The sequence below is a fragment of the Melanerpes formicivorus genome, unplaced genomic scaffold (genome assembly GCF_026170545.1).
Source record: "Melanerpes formicivorus ecotype bairdi unplaced genomic scaffold, bMelFor1.0.p_v2 SCAF_286, whole genome shotgun sequence".
NCBI classification, from domain to species: Eukaryota; Metazoa; Chordata; class Aves; order Piciformes; family Picidae; genus Melanerpes; species Melanerpes formicivorus.
Genome location: NW_027142638.1, coordinates 228,129 through 234,984, shown reverse-complemented (window position 1 = coordinate 234,984; position 6,856 = coordinate 228,129).

The window sequence follows — 6,856 nt, the reverse complement described above, 5'->3', positions numbered from 1 at the left end:
GGCTGCTGCCTCAGCTGGGCTGCTCTGAAGCCCTTGGTGGTGCTTCCCTCTCCCATGGGATCCCTTTGAGTGGGGATGGGGATCCAGCTCCAGGCTTTGATGCTCAGAGCTGTCCAAAGCCTAGGGGAGGACACAAACCCCCTCCCCACCTCCCTGTGCTGGGAGCAGAGCTGTTGATGCACCACCAAGGGGCTCTGCCCACCCCAGTTTGATTCCTCTCCTTCTCTCCCCTGCTGTCCATGCAAGGCCTGGCCCAGGGGAGCAAGAAGAGAGCCCAGAGAGCCCCAGCACCAGCCTGTGGGGAGGGGCTGGAGGTGCCAGGTTGGCCAAGGTGCCCATGGGAAGCTTGCCTGGCTCTGGCACACTCCCAGTGCCAGCTGGAGCTGCAGCCAGCACCGTGGTCAGGATGAGAGCTGCTCCCAGATCAGCCCCAGTCTGTGCCCAGGCACGGTGCCCAGCACGGGAAAGGGTCACATCCTGCCATGGTTCCTCTCCTGCTGAGGTGCAGGAAGCATTTCTGCTCCCCCCCTGAGCCTGGGCAGCCTCAGGTCCCCCTGCAGAGGGTCCCCAGCTGCTGAGGGCTGACCCCCAAGCAGATCAACCAAGCCTGCAGCTCCCTGCCCCCCAGCTGCCCCCCTGCTGAGCTGGGGGACCCTGCCCCCCAGCCCTGCAGCTCCCTGCCCCTCAGCCCTGCAGCTCCCTGCCCCCCAGCTGCCCCCCTGCTGAGCTGGGGACCCTGCCCCCCCAGCCCTGCAGCTCCCTGCCCCCCAGCCCTGCAGCTCCCTGCCCCCCAGCTGCCACCCTGCTGAGCTGGGGACCCAGACCCTGCCCCCCAGCCCTGCAGCTCCCTGCCCCCCAGCTGCCCCCCTGCTGAGCTGGGGATCCTGCCCCCCAGCCCTGCAGCTCCCTGCCCCCCAGCTGCCCCCCTGCTGAGCTGGGGGACCCTGCCCCCCAGCCCTGCAGCTCCCTGCCCCCCAGCTGCCCCCCTGCTGAGCTGGGGACCCTGCCCCCCAGCCCTGCAGCTCCCTGCCCCCCAGCTGCCACCCTGCTGTGCTGGGGACCCTGCCCCCCAGCCCTGCAGCTCCCTGCCCCCCAGCTGCCCCCCTGCTGAGCTGGGGACCCTGCCCCCCAGCCCTGCAGCTCCCTGCCCCCCAGCTGCCACCCTGCTGAGCTGGGGACCCTGTCCCCCAGCCCTGCAGCTCCCTGCCCCCCAGCTGCCCCCCTGCTGAGCTGGGGACCCAGACCCTGCCCCCCAGCCCTGCAGCTCCCTGCCCCCCAGCTGCCCCCCTGCTGAGCTGGGGACCCTGCCCCCCAGCCCTGCAGCTCCCTGCCCCCCAGCTGCCACCCTGCTGAGTTGGGGACCCTGCACCCCAGCCCTGCAGCTCCCTGCCCCCCAGCCCTGCAGCTCCCTGCCCCCCAGCCCTGCAGCTCCCTGCCCCCCAGCTGCCCCCCTGCTGAGCTGGGGACCCTCCACCCCTGCCCTGCTGTGTGCTCAGAGCTCCTGCCCTCCCTTGCCCAGCCCTGAGCAAGCCTGGGGAGCTCATGGCAGAGCCTCAGCCGCAGGGGCAGGAGCTGCAGCACCTCCTGGGGTCAGCTTTCACCTCTGGCTTGGGGTGAGAGGAGAGGAGGGGAGGCAGAGGAGTTGGTTCCTCTCCCCCTGGGAGCAGCCTCGGCTCTCCTCCCAGCCTGGCCAGGGGAGGCTCTCAGCTGTCTGTGTGCAAGCCTGGGGCTTGTGGCTGCTCCTGCAGGAGAGCAGAGAGCCCTCAGGAGGTGGCCACGTGTGGGAAGAGCTGCAGGGCAAGGTGTGGGGGGGGGGTGTCCAAGGCTCTTGGAGCTCCTGGAGCTGTTTGCTGAGGTGCCCAGGACCCTGGTGCTGGAGCCTGGGAGCAGCTGTGGCCCAGTGCTGAGAGCTGAGCTGGGTTTGGGAGGCAGGAGCTGCTCTGCCAGAGCAGGACTCCCATCTCCTGGCATGTGGCAACCTCCAAGCCCTGCTGCTGCCACCTCAGCGGTGCTGCCCTCACCACCCTGGCCAGGGAGGAGGAAGGAGCTGCTGGAATCTGCCCTCTCCTGCCAGCAGGTGTGGGGGAGGCAGGAGAGGAGGTGCTGGCAATTAGAGCAGGGACAGGTTGTGCCCTGGGCTTCGTCTCAGCTTCCCACCCCATGGCTCTGGGAGGAAGGTCTCCTCCACAGGGCACTTCCCAGCCCCAGGAGGCTCATCCCAAGGCTTTGCTGCCCCTGCCAGGGGGCTCCCTCCTGCTGCTGCTGGCTGGGGGGGGTGGTGGTGGTGGTGGTCACCCTTGGAACCAGGGAATGTTTGGCACTGGCAAAGACCTTTGAGGCTGTGGAGTCCAAGCCTTGCCCCAGCACTGCCAGGGCACCACCAAGCCCTGGCCCTCAGCACCACAGCTGCAGGGCTTAGGAAGCCCCTCCAGGGGTGAGGACTCCACCTCTGCCCCCCTGGGCAACCTGGGCCAGGCCTGGGCAAGCCTCAAGGGGCAGAAATTGTTCCTCAGGGCCAAGCTGAACCTGCCCTGGGGCAGCCTGAGGCCATCTCCTCTTGTGCCATCACTTAGGACAGGAGATCTCAGCCCCCAGCTGGCCCCAGGCTCCTCTCAGGCACTTGCAGGGAGCCAGGAGGTCTCCCCTCAGCCTCCTCTCCTCCAGCCTCAACCCCTCCAGAGCCCCCTCAGCTGCTCCTCCCTCCCCAGCCCTCTCCCCCAGCCCCTTCCCCAGCTCCCTTTGCCCTTCCCTGGCCCTGCTGCAGCCCTCAAAGTCCTCCTGGCCCTGAGGCTCCCAGCCCTGCCCCCAGGCTGCCAGCTGTGCCCCCCCCACCCAGTGCCCAGCCCAGGGGGCACCATCCCTGCCCTGCTGCTGCTGCCCACACATTGGTCCCCAGGAAGCATCTCTGCCAGCAGCCCTTTGCTCCTGGTTCACTGCCCAGCCTGGGAAGCTCTGGAGCCTTTGGGAGGCTCTGGAGCCTTGGGGAGGCTCAGCCCAGGGCTGCAGGAAGGAGCTGGGAGGAAGCTCCAAGCGTCCCAGGGAGGTTTTCCCAGCGCGCCGCGGTGGGGCAGGGCTGGCTGGGTGTAGCAGGGCACATCTCTGGCCCAACAGCTGCCTTCTTGGGCAAGCACCTCGGGTGGCAGGGTGCCAGGAGCCGTGCCAGGAGCCACCCTGGGAACTCCCAGCAGCTCCTCTCTCCAGCTGGGCTGCAGCTGGGCTCCAACTGGTTCAATTGGTTTCATGGCAGAGCCGCTGGTTGCGTAAGCTCAGGGCGGTGCAGCCTGCACCTCCTTCCCCCCAGCCACAGCTGGGTGCAGGCTGCTTCCCTCCCCTCCTCACCCTGACCAAGTGTCCCCCCCCCCCCGCCCCCAGGAGCTGGCAAATCCAGGATCCCACAGCCCTGGGGTGGGAGAAGGCTTCCAGGTGGGGCTGGGAGGTGCAGGAGGGTGGCTGCAGCAGGGGGAGTTGGAGTTTCCCTGCTCCCTGCCACACAACTCCCCCCCCCCCCCCAACCCCGGGGCTGAGGATCCTGCAGCTCCATGAATCATCACAGAACCATCTGGATGGAGAAGACCTTCAGGTCACCAAGTCCAAGGTGTCCCTGGCCACGGCAGGGGGGTTGGGACTGGGTGAGCTTCAAGGTCCCTTCCCACCCAACCCATTCTGGGGCTCTGTGCCCTCCCTGCACACAGCTCTCAGCCCCTCAGCTCCACACCCATCAGCTCCAAGCAGCAGCCCGACCCCACCACGGCCACCAAACCATGGCCCCAGGCGCCATGGCCACACCTGGGGCTCCACCCCCCCCCCCCCTTGGGCAGCCTGGGCCGGTGCCTGATGACCTTCCTGGGGAAGAAAGGTTTCCTGCCACCTAACCTGGGTGCAGCTTAAGGCCTTCATGGAATGGTTTGAGGTGGGAGGGGACCTTGCAGCCCCTCCAGTTCCAAGCCCCCTGCCATGGGACAGCTTGGACTGGATGGTCTGGGAGTCTCCTCCAAGCAGATGAGCTGCAGGATCCTCAGCCCAGGGAGGGGTTGGAAGGCAGGGAACAGCGAAACTCAAGCTCCCCTTGGGCAGCCACCCTCCTCCTGCACGCCCCCAGGGCACTGCCACCAGCCCAGCTTGCTCCAGGCCTCATCCAGCCTGGCCTTAAACACCTCCAGGGAGGGCTCCTCCGTGACCCTCAGGAGGAGAAGTCCTCCTTCAGCTGTAGGGGAGCCCAAATGTGCTGCTCCTTGGCAGGCAAGGGAGAAACCCACCCCGAAAAAGCTGGGGGGGGGGGGGGGGAGGGGGGGAATGAAGAGGTTCAGAGCTGAAACTCCTTTCCCCCCACCCCCTCCCAGGAGCTCCTCCAATTAAAGGGCTAATTATGGAGCTGCCTTTAATTGTCACCTCCTCAGCTGCAGGTTGTGGTTTGGGGTGGTGAGGTGAGGAGGGGGGAGGAGAGTTTTATGGCTTTGGATTTGTGTTTTCACCAGGGAGATAAATGAGCTCCTGGGCTGGAGGCATCTCCAGCCACCCTCTGCTCCTCATTACACTGGAAATTAAAAGGGGTGAAGTCATGGAAGCTGTTTGTGCTCCAGGCAGCCTCAGCTGGCTGCTGCCTTGCTGCTGGGGGTGGCTCCAGCCAGTGCCACCAGCTGTGGAAGGCTTCCCCAGCCAGGAGGCCTCTCTGCCCTCCCCCCGCTGAGGATGCTCGAGAGATGGCCAAACAATGCCTGGCGAGCTTCCAGCCCAGGAGGGGCTGGGACCTGCCTTGACAGCACTGCAGGAGGCTGCCCAGAGAGGTTGTGGAGTTTCCTTCTCCGCAGGCTCTCAGGACCTGCCTGGACGTGTCCCTGTGTGACCTGATCCTGAGCGGGGAGGGGGTTGGACCTGATCTGCAGAGGTCCCTTCCGAGGAGGCTGGAGCCAGGTGGGGGTTGGGCAAGGGCCAGGACAAGAGGAGATGGCCTCAGGTTGCCCCAGGACAGGTCCAGCTTGGCCATCAGGAGCAATTTCTGCCCTGCAAGGGTGGTCAGGGCCTGGCCCAGGCTGCCCAGGGGGGTGGTGGTGGAGTCCCCATGGCTGGAGGGGTTCAAGTGTGGCCATGGCACTTGTGGCCCAGGCTGCCCAGGGAGGTGGTGGTGGAGTCCCCATGCCTGGAGGGGTTCAAGGGTGGCCATGGCACTTGTGGCCCAGGCTCAAGCTGCCCAAGGAGGTGGTGGTGGAGTCCCCATGCCTGGAGGGGTTCAAGTGTGGCCATGGCACTTGTGGCCCAAGCTGCCCAAGGAGGTGGTGGTGGAGTCCCCATGGCTGGAGGGGTTCAATGGTGGCCATGGCACTTGTGGCCCAGGCTGCCCAGGGAGGTGGTGGTGGAGTCCCCATGCCTGGAGGGGTTCAAGGGTGGCCATGGCACTTGTGGCCCAGGCTCAAGCTGCCCAAGGAGGTGGTGGTGGAGTCCCCATGCCTGGAGGGGTTCAAGTGTGGCCATGGCCCTTGTGGCCCAGGCTGCCCAGGGAGGTGGTGGTGGAGTCCCCATGCCTGGAGGGGTTCAAGTGTGGCCATGGCACTTGTGGCCCAGGCTGCCCAGGGAGGGTGGTGGTGGAGTCCCCATGCCTGGAGGGGTTCAAGTGTGGCCATGGAACTTGTGGCCCAGGCTCAAGCTGCCCAGGGAGGTGGTGGTGGAGTCCCCAAGGCTGGAGGGGTTCAAGGGTGGCCATGGCACTTGTGGCCCAGGCTCAAGCTGCCCAAGGAGGTGGTGGTGGAGTCCCCAAGGCTGGAGGGGTTCAAGGGTGGCCATGGCACTTGTGGCCCAGGCTGCCCAGGGAGGTGGTGGTGGAGTCCTCATGCCTGGAGGGGTTCAAGTGTGGCCATGGAACTTGTGGCCCAGGCTGCCCAAGGGGGTGGTGGTGGAGTCCCCATGCCTGGAGGGGTTCAAGGGTGGCCATGGCACTTGTGGCCCAGGCTCAAGCTGCCCAAGGAGGTGGTGGTGGAGTCCCCATGCCTGGAGGGGTTCAAGGGTGGCCATGGCACTTGTGGCCCAGGCTCAAGCTGCCCAAGGAGGTGCTGGTGGAGTCCCCATGGCTGGAGGGGTTCAAGGGTGGCCATGGCACTTGTGGCCCAGGCTGCCCAGGGGGGTGGTGGTGGAGTCCCCATGCCTGGAGGGGCTCAAGGGTGGCCATGGCACTTGTGGCCCAGGCTCAAGCTGCCCAAGGAGGTGCTGGTGGAGTCTCCATGCCTGGAGGGGTTAAGTGTGGCCATGGCACTTGTGGCCCAGGCTGCCCAGGGAGGTGGTGGTGGAGTCCTCATGCCTGGAGGGGTTCAAGGGTGGCCATGGAACTTGTGGCCCAGGCTGCCCAAGGGGGTTGTGGTGGAGTCCCCATGGCTGGAGGGGTTCAAGTGTGGCCATGGCACTTGTGGCCCAGGTTGCCCAAGGGGGTGGTGGTGGAGTCCCCATGCCTGGAGGGGTTCAAGTGTGGCCATGGCACTTGTGGCCCAGGTTGCCCAAGGGGGTGGTGGTGGAGTCCCCATGGCTGGAGGGGTTCAAGTGTGGCCATGGCACTTGTGGCCCAGGTTGCCCAAGGGGGTGGTGGTGGAGTCCCCATGGCTGGAGGGGTTCAAGTGTGGCCATGGCACTTGTGGCCCAGGCTCAAGCTGCCCAAGGAGGTGGTGGTGGAGTCCCCATGCCTGGAAGGGTTCAAATGTGGCCATGGCACTTGTGGCCCAGGTTGCCCAGGGGGGTGGTGGTGGAGTCCCCATGGCTGGAGGGGTTCAAGGGTGGCCATGGCACTTGTGGCCCAGGCTCAAGCTGCCCAAGGAGGTGGTGGTGGAGTCCCCATGCCTGGAGGGGCTCAAGTGTGGCCATGGCACTTGTGGCC